The 16,924-nt window shown below is 47.9% G+C and overlaps 1 long non-coding RNA gene across 1 annotated transcript; it reads right to left on the reverse strand.

Annotated features, from left to right (window-relative positions):
* Window positions 1-1,971: 1,971 nt before the first annotated feature.
* Window positions 1,972-9,250, reverse strand: LOC121836188. Its single transcript, XR_006077822.1, has 3 exons — window positions 9,213-9,250; window positions 8,634-8,932; window positions 1,972-2,089 (listed from the first exon to the last, which is right to left on the reverse strand). It is a non-coding gene; the product is annotated as an uncharacterized LOC121836188 (long non-coding RNA).
* Window positions 9,251-16,924: the final 7,674 nt, after the last annotated feature.

Below are 16,924 nucleotides of genomic sequence, written 5' to 3' on the forward strand. Positions count from 1 at the left end.
CTCCAGGAAGCCATGAATTTTGTTTGATTTATCAGAAATTTATCTAAATAATGATGCAAGATAAATATATGATTTGCCTTATGAGTGGCTTCACATACACAGAAGATATTTCATGCTTTCCTTTACATAGGCCTACTGATCATAACCAGGTATGCTACACATGATACATTCGTGAAATGTAAGACAAAAGTTTATTTATCCCTCAAAAATGTTCATTGTTGTGGGCTGTTCAAAGAGCACATGACAACTCAAAACAAAATTCAGTTTGTTCATCGGGTCAAGAAGTTGTCTAGTGTGAACTATTAAACGGGGGACACGTGAACAATAAAAGCGGGCACTGCGCCACAGTTTTCATAGCAACTTGTGAGGACGTTGTAACTTGCCCATGCTATGCCACTTAAATTCAATGCCGTTGTCCTGTAATTCATATTTTTTGTTCTTGCAGCCCTTTTGTTTAGTACACATCTTTCCGAGCATCGGTGCACTGCAGAGGGAACACCCATGGATCTGTTGCTTCTCCGCAATGTGCCGGCGCTCGGTGTACGCCATGCTACCAGATCACAGCGTCTGCGCAAGTTGCTGTAGAAATTTCCGCATGAGCCCCGTTGAGTGCGCTTATTACCGAGCACCGGTGCATTGCAAAGAAGCAACAGCTCCATGGGTGTTCCCTCTGCAGTGTACCGGTGCTCGGAAAGAAGCACACTCAACAAAAGGGCTGCAAGAACAAAAAATATGAATTACAGGAAAACGGCATTCGGTTTAAGTGGCATATGGATACACTAAGAACATAGCGAGACAACCAAACTTAGGAAATTTGTTTGAATTAACCAGAAGTATAATATCCGAGTTTGAATTATCGCAAGACTACCGTATACAGGCTAGACTTTTATGAAGTCAAGCTGAACTATGACAAACAGCAAAAAAATATATTGTTTTATGTTTAAAATTCTACTGCTACGTAGACCCAAAGGTCACAAACACAAAGCTTGGACCTCATTTGCTTCAGGTCCGTTGTATTGAGATGGCAAGTCAAATGAATGAAGGCACAAAGCTGAGACAGTCTGTTACATAAACATATTTGTGCGAGATTAGTGCTCTGAAATCTCGCTCATTTCGTAGGTAGCATTCACTGTCACAGCTGAGTTCGCTGCTGCTGAGCATATGCTGACGTCAAGCTCTTGCAACACTTCCAACATGCACATTGCATACCATGAGGAATGTCTTCTCTGAAATAAAACCACCCTGAAAGGGTGAACAGTATTGATAAATAAAAGAAATCAGAAGTAATCCTGAGCAGTCAGTTCAAATATGGTGTACAGTGAATACAATTTATTAAGCACCGACCAGTAGACACTACCACTAAATTTGGAATCACCCTGAGCAGATCTGTTGCTCAACATGGTAGTCTTTGACATAAAACAGAATTGTAGGGACAAGCAACCAGAAATATCTGACCGGCATCAACACTGCACACTGGATCTCCATGAAGCCAGCTGTTTTCACAACTAATAGCCGCAACAGTCAAGATCGGGCTTGACCTGCACACTGTAGGCTGGCTTTACTAAAGCCCACATACTTTCACAACTAATAGCAGCAATGGCCGAGAGCTGAGGAGTCTAGCTTGATCCACATGCACACAAAAAGCATGAATGAAATACAAATAAGAGTGTTCTCAAATTATGTACAAGGGTGACAAGACTGACATTCTGGTGTATTTTCCTTAGGGCCAGCACAGGACCAGTCAGCGTGCAGCCAATTACTGACGAGGTGGTTGGAGAGGACAGAGTCCTGAACTACGAAGTTGAAGTGGACCCCGGGGTCGCATTCCTCGAGGTGCCGGAGTCCGAAGAAACGCAGGACTACGAGCCTCCGGACTGGCCGATGGACGAGGATGAGGCACCCGTGGAGCCTGGTGCAGCAGCTGCGCTGCTACGTCGGGAGGGGCCTCCTCCTGTGGCAGGGGATCCGCCTGAGGCAGCAGCTGCTGCTGAAGGGCGACCGGCACCACTGGGCCGGCAGGGACCACCTCGTTCACGACCGGTCTGGAGGCCCAGCGCACCACCCGCAGGCTCGGCAGCCAGCACACGGGCTGCAGACAAACAGTTTTATAGGGACATCATGGAGCAACAACACGAGAACGTAAAGTTAGAACGGCAGTGCCTCCTTGCCAAACTGAAGGCGACGGAAGAGCAGGCAAGAACAGCGGAAGAGCAGGCAAGGGCAGCAAGGGCAGCCTGCGAGGCTGCCGAAATGATGAAAAAGGCTGCAAACTTTTATATTGAACAGGGAGAAAAAATGTTCATGTTACTTGGGAAGGCCCTACAACAAGACCCTTAAAGGGGAGGAGGGGCCTTCAGTTTGGCAAAGAGGCACTGCCGTTTTAGCTTTACTTTGTAAATACAATAAACAGTTTTTTTTGGTTAGTTCTCTTCAATGTCTTTTTGGTTCCAAGTATGCAAAAAACTTCCACTGCATTATGTATTTCATTTAGCAACATGAAAAACTAAAGAAATGATGCATCATAAAAAAATGCAACGACTTTTACACACTCAGCTAAGTAAAAGTGAAAGTCATTAGTGTAATAAACACGCGTAAAGACCGCACCCGCAAAAAAAATGTTTGCCTTGCGCACCATCGCATTTGTACAGACCTGAGCGATGTCACCGCCGACGTGGCATGCAGTCAGCATCAAAGCTTTTTTTTCCTTTGCAATCCTTACAATCATCTCCCTTCTTGGTGCCTTTGTCGAAGTTGCTTAAGGCACATTCAGCCAAAACACCTAACTATTCATCTCCCTTTTTATGCTTGAGCAACGTTCATCTATGATCCACTGACGTCAAAGCCGAGTGGGAACGACAACGAAAGAAAGTACAAACTGCAGGTCCAAAATGGAAGCGCAGCGGCGTAAGGGGCCATACACACAGTTTCGTTTCAGTGCGTTTGACTGCACTGTATCGAAAAGTAGCCACAACTCCTTGGGCTGCCTGTGGTTCATATAAAACGAAGCAACTAACTTGCTTATCAGACGGCAAGCAAACGGGGGCCCCGCACCATGCTGGTGATTGACTTCCCACCACATGGAAGCACTTACCAAGGCATAGGATGCCACAAATTGCCCGGACATGCACTGATGTGCACCATATTTTCTACAAAACTACCTGGTTTTTGGCATGCGAACTTGAAAAACTGTGCCAAACTTACGATGACGACATTCAACCAGCCTGTACGGGATATTTCGGCGTTGGTAAAGTGTGCTACGAGCAGAAAGTTTTAATATGCCACCGACAAAGTTTTGATGCGAAAGGCTATTGTGTCGGAAGAACAAATTTAAATATGCGGTTCAAGGCGTAACTGGAATCTCGCAATTATTTGACCAGCGGCTCTAGACGCCACTCATAGTAAAGTTATGAGTTAGTGAAGTATTGATAAACAATGCAAGGATCCATATGTCATGGACCGCAAAGGCCGATGTTTCGGTGGCAGCGTTTCAGCAAGCATGCATTTGGGGGCCACTGCCGACTGATCATTGCCTGGCCGAGCTCGCGGCGAGGCATGCTTCCCGTACTCGGCGAGGAGGCCCCGAAGGTGCGCTCAAAACATGGAAACTACATCATGAAGATAAAGGCAAAGGGCATCGTTATCACGAACAGGCAAGGCTGATGCAAAGAGTGTGTGAACATAAATGTTAAAAAGTGTTGTCAATGCACCGCCACGAAGAGTCCTGCCAACTGTGCAGCCGCAGCCCTCCTCTGCCACTCGGACTTTCTTTTCTTTGACGGTTACTCTGTTGCGGGGCGATTCAATGAAACTATCGCCGCGATACATAGCAAGTGCTACAGCTGAATCAGGCGCATTTTACCATAGCTCTCGCTGCAAATGGCCGTCGCCTCAACCACCAGTATACAGTCGACTACAGACATGATGGTTGTAATCACATTCTGCTTGTACAGTGGCGTCGAAAAGAAATGGGGGGGGGGGGGGGGCGGGGGAGAGACTGCCCCCCCGACAGGTCAGAAATTTAATGGAAAAGATATGGGGGAGGGGTGCAAACTTGCCCTTCCCCCCCCACCACTGTCGCCCTCCCCATCTGCTGAATGGTCCTGACGTCTCTGTGCTTGTAATCACCCATTTTTTCTGACAAAAACTTTTACTTCAGTGTCCTATTCGAAAGTTTCTGGCAATAGCCACAGTTTCAACAGATTGTTCATGGTGACTGTTGTGTGTAGAGTGGTGGCACCATCGGGGACACGGACCGCAATCCTTGAAGATTACGCCACACCGCGGAAAAAATGCAAAGCACGCAGTCAACGGCCAATGCCAGCCAGTGAACCTATCATGTCTTCATTACGTAGCCTTTGTATCTTGAGTCAATAAATAGTTCATGTTATCCGGTCATCATCTACTGGCCAGGATCTATCATGTGGAGATGAGGATAAGATTGCATAGAGACTGCCGCACTCTACGGCCCCACATCGGAACGTACAGGTGAGGCAGAAGGTTTGTGAACATCGCCCTTTGTTCGGGTACCCCCCTTGTACCCTCGACAAGAAATGGCGACCCTGGGACAGATAGGAGAATTCAACCCTGCGTTTCCGGAGAAGTGGGACGCCTATGAGGCAAGATTGAACTTCCACCTCGAGGCAAACGATATCACCAACCCAACCAGAAAACGTGCTGTTTTTTTTTAGCGTTTGCGGTGCTGCCACTTTTGACCTAGTACAGTCACTATAGTATACTCGCGTTGGCAACTCCCAAAACGAAGACCTTCAGCCAACCGTCGGAGATTGTACGCCAGAATGCCTTTAGCGGCGAAATCAGGGTCCCGAGAAATCTGTGGCCTTATTCATTGTGGAACTACGGCAGTTGTCACAAAACTGCAACTTTCCAAATCTCACGGAAACACTGTGAGATCTACTCGTGTGTGACCTGAGGGATGAAACTTTTGAAGCTCGACTTTCCGCAAAAAAAAAAAAACTCTCGTTCAAGATCGCTCAGGAAGAAGTGCTGGCAGCTGAAGCGGCGGCTCAAAGCACCACGATGTGAGGGGAGGAGAACCAACTGTGGCAACCAACGTTGCCATACATCAGGACTAAGAGGAAGGAGAAAACACGCTTAGGCAACCGACAAGGAAAGTTTTCCCGTACACCACGGGAAAACAAAGCCTTGCAATGGGTGCAGAGGAGCTCACGCACGGGAGTATTGTCAATTTAAGGATGCCCAGAGTCACTTATGCAGAAAAATCGGCCGCATCGACTGTGTGTGTCGCATGAAACAATATGAACGCAGAGCGGGCCATGGGAACAAGAGGATCCAAAACCACGGCGAACGTTCTGAACTTGAACACACAATCTGATGATGTGTACGATACTAACCAACTGGCCCCGCCACAGGCATCGCAGACACGTAAGCACCGGACGTCGGCAATGATGGAAGTTGACTAGGGGCCAGAGTTATCGATCATCCCAGAACAAACAAATGAGGTCATGAAGAAGATGCTGCACCGGGTGAGCCATTTCAATCGCAAGTCAGATTTCCATTGCAATACGGTGCAGATCAAGGGGGTGTATAAGGTCCATGTCAAGCACAGCAGTTTCGAAGGAGACCTGAAACTGCCAGTAACACAGGGACAGTGGACAACCCTCCTTGGCATGGACTGGTTTAAACCATTGGGAAAAAGGCTGCTAGGGGTAAATAAGGTCACAGGGCTGTCTATTGAAGGTGTGCTTGCAAAGTATGATGGCGTTTTTGGGTAAAAGATTGAGAAGTTTGAGGGACCCCCAGTATCGCAGCACCTTGACTTTACAATGATGCCAATCCGCATGAAACCCTAGCAAATGCGCTTTGCGCTCACGCTTAAAATTGACGCTGAACTTGATTGCTTTATTGAACAAGGCATTTTGGAGCCGGTCATGCAACCAAAGTGGGAGACCCCGATTTTGACGCCCATGAAGGCAACTGGAAACATTAGAATATGCGGCGCCTACCAGTGCACTTTCAACAAGGCACTGGCTCAACACCCGTACCCGATCCCCAAGGTACAGCACCTCCTGACATCACTCTCGGGGGGGAGGCCGTTTGAAAAACTGGATTTGGCAGAAGCTTACCAGCAGCTGGTGGTTGATGAAGAAGCGGCGGAGGCACAAACGATCACAACCCATCGAGGAGCATTTCGAGTAAAGTGGCTACGGTTTGGAGTAAATGTTGCTCTTGGGATCTTTCAGAGCTTCATGGACGACCTCCTGAAGGGGATCACCGGGGTTGTGTCATAATTCGATAACGTTCTAATTGCTGCAAGCACCAAAGAAGAGTTGGCAGGCCACCTCGAGGAAGTCCTGCACCGTCTTGCTGATGCTGGACTCAAGGTAAGAAGTGAAAAGTGCCATTTTGAAGTGTCGCAGCTCGAGTTCATGGGATTTCTTATTGACGAGACGGGTGTGCACCCAACAAAAGAAAAGGTGAAGGCGATTCATGAGGCACCAGTACCAACAAGCAAACAGGAGCTACAGGCTTTTCTAAGACTGCTAAACTTCTATTGCATCTTTCTACGAAAAAGGCAGCAGTGGCCGAGCCACTACGTCAGCTACATGACAAAGAGGCATGGTGGGAGTGGACGCCTCTTCATGAACAAGTTTTCAACGAACGCAAGCAGCTGCTGTATTCAGCAAGTGTGCTGCACCATTATGATGAAACAAAGCCCTTTGTGCACACTTGTGATGCCTCGCCATAAGACATACATTAAAGCTGTACTTGGCCGTCGACCGGAAGATGACAAAGAGGTCCCGTCGCATTTTACTCCCGCACATTGACATCTACCAAGCCAAACTATGTTCAAATCAACAAAGAAGCCTTTGCAGTGCTGGCAAGCGTAAAGAAGTTCCATGACTACACGTATTGCCTTCGAGATCATAACACCACAAACCACCTTTGGGACTGTTCACACCTGCAAAGCAAATGCCATACATCTTGTCTCCACGAATGTTGCGTTGGACGATCCTACAGGATGCTTATAACTACAGTTTGGATCATTGACCTCGGAAGGACATACAACATGCCGATGCATTTAGTTTCCTCTCACTTACCATTCCAGAGTTTGTGGTGCCACCTCCTCTAGAAGTTTTGTTTCTGGAGAACACATCCAATCCACCGCTCCACGCCAAGGACGGCGCACAAATGACAGCAAAGAACACCGTTTGAAGGGTTCTCAACTGGGCTCTGAAGGGTTAGCGGCCAGGCGGCCTTGAGGCAAATTTCCAGCCATTCAAGATTCGACAACATGAGATGCCGGTTCACAAAGGATGTATACTTTGGGGGAACAGGGTCGTAATTCCCCCAGAAGGCAGGAAGGTGTTGCTGGAGGCCCTCCATGTCGGACATCCTGGCATCGACCAAATGAAGGCTCTGGCTCGCAGCTATGTGTGGTAACCCAAGATGGACAGAAGCATAGAAGAGCATGTGATCAAGTGCATGACATGCCAAGAGTAACGACCTGCACCTCCTCGTGCCTCAGTAGACGCATGGAATGCAACTCCAGCACCGTGGTCTCGGATGACGGGGCTCAGTTCACCTCCGAAGAATTCCGCACATTCTTGAAAGCCGGTCTCATCAGACACATCACGTCAGCACCCTTCCACCCGTCAACTAACGGACAAGCAGAGCGCATGGTGCACACAACGAAAGATTCGCTACAGCGTATTGTAAAAGGGAACATGAGGGCAGCATCTGACCAGTTTTCTGCTACAGGAGCATGTAACACCATGCATGCATAACAGGCAAGAGCCCAGTGGATATGCTGATGAACAGGAGGTTGAAGACAATACTTGACCGACTGCACCCAGACCTGACTGAGAGCATGAGGAAGGGAGCTGATGAGAATTCCAGCGAAGGAGCCCAACCGAAGTCACGAATGTTTCGAACAGAAGACCCAGTATTCATATGCAGCAACAGCAGTGGCCCTTCGTGGATACTGGCGACAGTGGTTGAAATGACGGGTCCAGTTTCCTACAAAACCCGCACCTAGGAGGGCATTATCATGCGACGTTCTGTCGACGAGGTGTGTAGGAGCGGTGCATTGAGAGTTGCAACAGACAGCATCAGCCACGGAGAACGGCAAGCTGCTCGTCCTGAACCACCCGGGCACCCGGATACAGGCAGTGCAGTGGAAACGTTGGTGATGGGCCCAGTGCAAGATGTGGATGTGGCCAGGCAGAAGAGATCAGACGGGGCTCGAGCTCTTCGAGAAAGAGTTCACTTAGGGGGAAGAAGTGTTGTGTATTGAGTGGTGGTACCATCTGGAAACAGATGCCAAACCTAGAAGACCATGCCACACCGCGCGAACATTGCAAAGCATGCAGTCAACGGCCTACACCAGCCAACAAACCTGTCACGTTGTCATGTAGCCTTTGTATCTTGAGTTAATAAATAGTTAATTGTATCTTGTCGTCATCTACCGGCCAGGATCTAGCAGTGACTATACTTGAAGTGTACTGAAAAAAGTTTGTTAGTTACGGCCTCATTATTTCAGGCACAGTATGATCAGACCGTTTAAAAAAAGTTGGCCCCGAGATATTCGTAGACAGCATGATTAGTACTTGTACCTAACTAATTCAAAAACAACCCTTACCTCTAACCCTTACTTTTTTTTTCCAGTTTTCTGTGCACCTGGTTGTATGCGCTCTCCGCTGGCGTGTCTACCCAGCGGTAGGGCACGATCAATCACGGCCATCGTAGCCGATCGCCATCCACGATGACGAGCCCGTTTGAAGTTCCTCCTCCGAAGTTGTCTCTGATACAGCTCTGCGATAGCATGTGGAGGTCATGGGTGCTTCCTTGCCACTTGGCGACCACCTCACGATCTGTGAGCATATGCCGACCACCAAGAGGACTACCTACTTGTCCGGCGTTGGTTCCGAGGAGCTCCGCTGCTGGTGACCACCTGAAGTGGAGAAATATGTCTGAGATTCGTTCATGACAGACAATAAAAATTCTAGCGCAGTTTCGATTCAAATATATATAGCCACGCCATAACAATTCCTAGCGAAGGTTCATAAACACTGCTATAACGTATTAAGCTACTCGCTATCTTCCAGAATATTTTGGAACATGACGTCCGTCGGGAGTTGACGCTGACATTTTGAGAAACTGTTTGCTTTTCCGACTGTTTTTAAACACGAAACACATCAGTTTACAAAGAAAGGATTGCCTCGGAACTGTACCTCGGCAAACTCCGTGTTCCTCGGGTTGAAAATCGTCTGAACAATAAGACTACATACTACGTCTTGCTTTCCGTTCCTTCCTGAATGGATGGCGCTGCATTTGTGTCAGGAACTGAACCGCAAAAATAAGTTATAATTATGCCAAACTTATTCACATTTGCCTTTACGAAACAGCACAACTAAACAGTGGTGTTATTGATATTATTTCTTACCTGAGCACTTGCACCAGGACGTGGGTGACCAGTCAAGCTCACAGGAAAACAAGCGATTGCGAAACCACCAAACCGAAAACGAAACAGTCGTGGCAGGCTTTCCTGTCGAAGACGTCGATGGCGTAGAAGTAGTATAAACTCGCTTTAACGAAAGCATTCACCCGGTAAAAATGACTTGTAGCCGGTGCGTAGTGGCTGGTGGTAGCCACGTCCGACATTTTGTTTTCTCGTGTGGTCTCATCTTGGGTCTCAGCTGAGACCCAGCGTAAGACGCCGGTTGAGCCGCTTGCTCGAAACGAAATCGGAACCGTCTCAGCCAAGTCAGAACCTGAGTTCGGTACCTACAACGGAGTGAGCAGTACCTCGAGAGGGAATCTGGGGAAAACAGGGGAAAACGAAGAATACAGACGTGGATGGCGACACGGGGTCGTCTGCTTCAGCTACGCCGCGATCGTTTTGGGCAGCGACGAACGACGACAGTCGTTTAAGCGATGTAAGCCATTTGGCGAGTGACGAGACAAACGACGGCAACCCCTTTTGCTGTTGCTCGGTCACTCTCGCGACAAGGCAAACCACATCAAAGCGGCGGGGGCAAGCGACGAAGGTGATGAGCGACGTGGCCTCTCTAGAAATCCAAAAATCGAGCGACGCATCGCTTACATGCGGTTCAGCCTTAACTGCGTCATGTATTTCGTGCAAACCTCGCTTACATGTGAAAAGCGACAGCGAGCCGCGGTTCTGAACGACGTGTCGTCTGTCACCACCATCCAGCGCATACGCCGAATAAAGGTGTCTACAAAATGTTTGCTCGAGCTAAGGTGCCGCATTTTTTAAAAAAAAAGGAATAGCTCTGTACGTCGCCGGTCCATCACGAATCCCTTCCAAGGTAAAGAAGAAAGTAATTTGGTACGTAGATGAAAAGTTTCAATGGGTGAAGGAAATGGAGAAACGAAAACGCGTAATTCGAGAGATATTTTACAAGATTACATAAGTTGCTAAGAAAGAATGTCAAGAGATTGCATCCGTGCTAAACTCGCGGCATCCATTGACGCTTTGCATAATGCTTCCTTTGAAACGTTTTTATTTAACGACGAAAGAAGTGGGCACTACATGCCCAAAACATGCATTTTGCAGCTGCAGAGTTGACAGTTTCTACGAAGGCACACTCCACGACCAGCGAGTTATTATACGTCTTACTGCACATAAAAATGAAACATTCTTTGTGCTGAAGGAATTTTGTTTGCTTCTTATTTTCCCGGGTAAATTATATAAGTAATGAAGAGTTCTGGATTTTAACACAATCAAGCAAAATTCTGTGCTGAAGGAAATTTTATTCACTTCTCATTCCCCCAAATAAATTATAGAAGCAGTCAAGAGTTGTGTATTTCAACCATTTAATACAATCAAGTTAAAACAATGAATGCGCTTGCCGCATCAGCCGAGATCCAATGCATCAACAAAATATAAAAAGAGCCTTGTCTTCCACAGGCACACGGCGCAACAACCACCAACTCGCACCACTAGCTGAAGCTGCGCTGGCAGTCGTCAGTAAAAGCCCAAACCTTTGCTGGCATAGAAGGGGGCATCGACACCAATTAGCGAGCTGTCATGTTACTGCTGTTTCTACGGTTACACTTGAATTCATGATGTGCCATTTGATGCAGTCAAGTCTAGAGCCTTCAGGTTTACACAAATAGCGGCTCTACTAGCAAAGCTAACATTGTATTTATAATCATATCTTGGGTATGCAGTACTAAATACTAAGCCCAATGGAGGAAACATTCCGGCATGTTCAATCCAGAGCAAGAAGAATCCATGCACATCCAAGAACACTAAAACTTAGAGCCATGTTACTCGAGTTAAAATTCAAGGTCGGCATTCCAGTGAAAGGCCACTGCACTTATGGATAGCAGACTTAGTCTGCTACACTGTTGAAATGCTAGAGGGTACATTTTCCAAGAGTTATGCAATGCTAACGATACAAAGGTGATTGTGTTTCCACCACACCATCATTACAAAATACACAGGCTAGAAGTTTTGCGAAGTGAAGCCGAACATGTCAAGCAGCAACACAAATTTGTTTTGTATCGAAAAGTACATCTGGGTAGATACGAAGGTCACAAACACAACACTTCGAACTACTTTTCTTTTGGGTTCATTGTATTGAGATGCCAAGTTAAATCAATGCAAAGACAAAGCTGAGAGTCTGCCACGAATATGTATAAGATTGGCCTATCTCACTCATTTAACAGTTAATGTTTACTGGTGTGGAAAATCGAGAAGGATGAAGTGAAAACGACAGCGATACTTGGAAGACGACGAGGAGGCAGGAGGTTTTTTTGTTGTATACCTTCAACTATAAGAACGGCCGATTAAACGGTACGACATTTACTGCTCGGACTATTTAATTCTTAACTGAGAAGGATCCTCGACATTTTGGTGCCGAAACCCGGGAAACTGCTTCACGACATCACCTCCGAGCCCAGACGAAGCTGCAAATGTACCAGGTACTGGTGACTTTCGTTGCTAACCCTAACAGTGGAACTCTGAGACTTTAACGACGGAGGTAAATCATCGGGATTGTAACGCGAAGATCTTTCAAGAGGGATTCCTGCCAACCAAGCGAAAGCCAATCGACTCTAACGAATCGCAATGGACAGACTGAAGGCGAAGCGTACCACTCAACGAGCCCAAAATACCAGGATGATAAACGACGCTACCACACTGCTGAACAGCCCTGATATAGACCTGAGCAGGCTCATCGGATTCAAAGAACGCCTGACTACGAGCAACGCGGAGCTTGATAGAATTAACGAGGAGTTAGAGCCGCTGCTATCAGCAGAGGAGTTGGAGGACGAGTACGCTGCTGCTGCCGAATGTCAAGGCCATGCCGTCATGTTTATTGCGCAGCTTGGCTTCAAGATTGCGGAATTGGAAAACAGTAGACGCCCCATGGTTCAGGCGACAGCAACGACTATGCCCAATGCGCATGACACAGTCTTCAGGATGAGTGGATCCAGACTACCAAAACTGGACATCACTACTTTCAGAAGGGACGTCACCCAGTGGCAGACGTTTTGGGAACAGTATGAAGGAACAATTCACTCAAATCGCACGTTGTCAACGATGGATAAATTTCATTATTTGCGCCGCTACTTGACTGGAGACGCAGCAGCTGCAATAGCAGGGCTACCCACAACGGAAGCGTGCTATGCTGATGCCATTCAACTACTAAAGCAACGTTTTGGTGATCAAAAGAGGATAGAGCAAGTACACCTGGCGGCCCTTCGAAATCTTCCCCATGTTCGATCTTGTACAGACACCATGGGTCTGAGGAACTTGTACGACACTATGCAGCTGAACATTCGAGCTCTCAACTCACAAAACGTGCCGACCGGAAGTTTCGCGGCCATGCTTTGCGATATCCTCATCACATCGATGCCTCATGACATTGTGGTGCAATACTACAGACAAGTTTCATACAAGGCTCCAAACAACGCAGCAGCAGAGGAGGCAGGAGGTTTTTTTGTTGTATACCTTGAACTATAAGAACGGCCGATTAAACGGTACGACATTTACTGCTCGGACTATTTAATTCTTAACTGAGAAAGATCCTTGACAACTGGTGGCCATAGCTGAGCTCGTTGCTGCTGAGCAAATGCCGACGGCAAGCTTCCACAACAATTGCAACACGCACATTGCCCACACGAAGAATGTCTTTTTTGGTATATCAATAAGAAGTCATCCTGAGCCGTAAGCTTGAATATGGTGTCCAATGAGCACTGACAAGCATACCCCCTAAATTTGCATCACCACAAGCACATCTGATACTTAGCATAGTAGTCTTTTCACCATTGGAAAGAAACACAGGGACAAGCAACCAGAAAATTGGGTGGCTTGGACCTGTTATGACTTGTTCTGTAGGGTTCCTAACGCCATCTATGCTGTCGCATACATTCCCAATAAAAGGCCAGCCCCATTAGAGCTAGCCACGCGGCCATGCAGCAATGCCACACTCTTACCTTCGCAACCAACGTGTCTTTGTGACATTCCTAATAGAACACAACATATCAGCATCAACACTGCACACTGGCTCCACTTGAAGCCAGCTGCATTCACAACTGATAGCCACGCAGCTAATATTGGGCTTGACCTGCACAACGTATTTTGGCTCTGCTCGAGCCTAGCTACTTTCACAATAGCCACAACGGCCAAGACCTGAGGGATCAAGCTTGATCCACAAGCACACAAAAAGATTTCCTGAAACAAAAATAAATAAATAAATAAGAGTGCTTGCAAAATATGTACAGGGGTGACATGACACACAACCTTGCGGATTGTCCTCAGGGTCAACACAGCCCCAGCCAATGTGCGGTTATCAACTGATGAGGCTGGGCCAGAAGTTAGGCTTTCAGCCACAAGGTCGATGTGGACTCCGGGGTCATTTTCCTCGAGGTGCCGGAGTTTGAGGGAACGAGACTACCAGCCTTCGGACTGGCTGCTGGAAGAGGACAAGACGTCCCTGGAGTCTGGTGCAGCAGCTGCTCTGCCACGCCGGGAAGGGCCTCTGCTACGCCGGGAAGGGCTTCTGCCACGCCGGGAAAGGCCTCTGCCACGCCGGAAAAGGCCTCTGCCAATGGCGGAGGGACCACCTGAGCCTGAGGCAGCAGCTGCTGCTGCTGAAGGGCGACCAGTACCACCGGGCCGACGACGTCCGGGACCCCTCGTCCACGACCAGCCTGAAGCCCCAGCACACCGCCCGCAGGTTCGGCAGCTGGCACACGGGCTGCAGACAGGCAGTATTATAAAGACCTGCTCGCGCAAGCCAGAAAACGTGCCACTCAAGCAGCAATGCGTCCTTGTTTGGCTAAATACAGCCTTTGAAGAGCTCAGAACGGCACAGGCAGAGCGCAAAGCATCAAAAGAGACGCAGAATGCGACCCTATTTGTTTAGAGAATGGTGCAAGACTGTTTTTGCCCTGCTTGGACTGTCTGCTTAAGAAGAAGGCCCTAAAGGAGGGGATTGTAGATATAATAAGCATATGTTTTCTGGTTAGTGCTCGTCGATGTCTCCACCTTTAGTATCTAGCATGCATAAATCTTCCACTGCATTATCTCGTTTGGCAGCATGCAGAACTAAAGAAATGATGGCTTCATAAAAGGTATGCAGCAACTTTTACACACTCAGCCAAGTAAAAGCGAACATCATTACTGTATAAACACGTGCAAGGGCCCCACTTCAAGAAAAATGTTTGCCTTCCACACCACCGCATTTGTACAGGCTTGTGCAATGTCACCGCATGCAGTCAGCGTCAATGCTTTTCTTCTCTTTGGACTCGTTACAATCCTTTCCCTTCTTGCTGCCTTTTGTCAAAGTTCCTTGAGGTACTTTGAGCCAAAATCCCAGCACATTTGTTTTCTTTTTGCATTTCAAGAAGACGACAAATGCATCCACCATTTGCTGATGTCAAAGCTGAGTGGGAGTGAGAATGAAAGAAAGTACAAAATGCAGCTGCAAAATGGCAGTGCAACGTCGTAAATGCTCATACACGCAGTTGCGTTTTAGTGTGTTTGACAGCATTTCATCGAAAAGTAGCCACGAGTCGGCGGATTGTCTGTAGTTCACATAAAACGAAGCACCTAATTTGCTTATCACGCGGCATACAAAGTATATATTTCCTTGTTACCTGCAGTCGCAACGCAGTCTAACGCAACAGACTGATCTGACTGAGAATTCGGCACATGCGTGGCGCCACCATAACTTTAGTTCAGAGGAGGCAGACGGCGGTGCCAGGACAATGCACGAGAGGACTCGTACCATCTCGTGCTTACACAAGCAGAGCTTCAGCGAGGTTGTCGCACGTGCAGAAAGACTGAAGTTCCCTTGATGCATTGCAGCAGTGGTGGTGTAGTCAAACTGGCTGGTGAGATCGGTCTATTGCCTGTATGGGCCTTTACGCAAGACTGCCACTCAGGAATGTGCTTCTACAGAACAAGAGATACTGCAAGAAAGGCACGTTTCAAAACCAAGATTGCGATTCAGTGTAACGAATCCCTTCGATTTTTATTTTTTTGTTTTGTTTTGTTGTTGCTACATTTCTTTAGTGGGAGTGGTCTGTCAAAGCAGGCCGTGAATCCCAAAAAGAAGCGACCGGGGACTGGCTCGCTTACAAGGAGGTTATAAGGGGCAGGAGGTGGCGCCCGTATTTTCTATACATGGAGCGAAGTGTAACGGAAGTAGGCGTGACCATGAACTCTTCTCACCCAATGGGGAGCTCGTCAAATTGATTTTTGGGGCAAACAAGCCTCGTCGCCATGGCATTTCCGTGGCAACGCTGTTGTTTGCCCCAATATTTCAAGGCAGCGATGGCAGCGTCCACTGAATCGGTGTCGAACAGGCGAGATTTGGTGCCCAACAGTTGCCTGACCAGTAGGAAGTGGGTGTGTAGCGCACGCCCTCGACACTGCGCGACCGTGCCTGGAGCGTCGTCTAGAACGAGCCGTCGTAGCGCGGCTTTGGCAAGCGATCGCTTGTCAGTCGTCGTACACAAAAACGTTGAGAATGGCATCGCGGGTTGAGAAAGCCAAACAAACCCTGCTTCCTGAAGATGTTGGTTTCACTCCGCCGTGATGAGAATGCGCGTTCGCAACGAAACATCTTTTGGTGCGCTGATCGAATCGAAAGCCAGCCGCGACAGCGAGCAGACGAAGCAGACCGCGGGCACGGAGCAGACATAGCCCAAGCCTAACGACCGAGCGGAGAGCAGACGATGGGAGCCTGGTTGAATTTAGTTTGGATGAGAGCGCGTCGGTGCGCGAGGCAGTCTGGGCTTGGGTTCTTTTTCCGGCGTCACTGGGTACGACGTCATGCCGGGTCCTGCCCTATTTAAACGTCCTTGCTTTCTTATCTCAACTCCGCCTTGTGTACTGTGTACTGTACGCATCCTACCAAGAACCGATTGCTTTTTGTGTGTGTGTTCTATTGTGTCACGCCGAATGTATCTAAGAGAAACTTCCTGCGGTCTGGTTTGTTTATGTTAAGGCCGCCTTGTGTATGTGTACCACCCAGAATCAAAGGTTTGTTTTGTTTGTGTTTGACTTGTGTTCGGTTAAACCATGTGGGGAAGCCAAAGGGAAACGGTAGGGGCACAGCTCGTTAGCGGAAAGGCAACTTTTTGTATGCGCTGAACGGAGAATGTTGGCTGACCGCGTACACCACCGCCCAATGACGCTGTTCCAGCTGGATGAAGTGTGAAAGTAGAGTTGTGTTTGTTGTTTTTCTGAAAACCACAAAATTGAGTTTTGATTGGAGCGAAGAAGCTTGTTTCTGATTCGTCAAAGCAAGTGTCTCCAGAATGCTGCTAGCTCTTGTATATAGAAGTGGACTGGCAGGAAAAAAGGCCAGAATCCAGAGAGCAGTCGGAGACTCTGCTCTCCTGTCCTGCGGTCGTGAAGACGGCAATGAGTTGAGCCTGCCGCTGGAAAGTCATTGTTCCCCAT

This window comes from Ixodes scapularis, unplaced genomic scaffold (genome assembly GCF_016920785.2).
Source record: "Ixodes scapularis isolate PalLabHiFi unplaced genomic scaffold, ASM1692078v2 PGA_scaffold1__304_contigs__length_218370807, whole genome shotgun sequence".
In the NCBI taxonomy this organism is placed as follows: Eukaryota; Metazoa; Arthropoda; class Arachnida; order Ixodida; family Ixodidae; genus Ixodes; species Ixodes scapularis.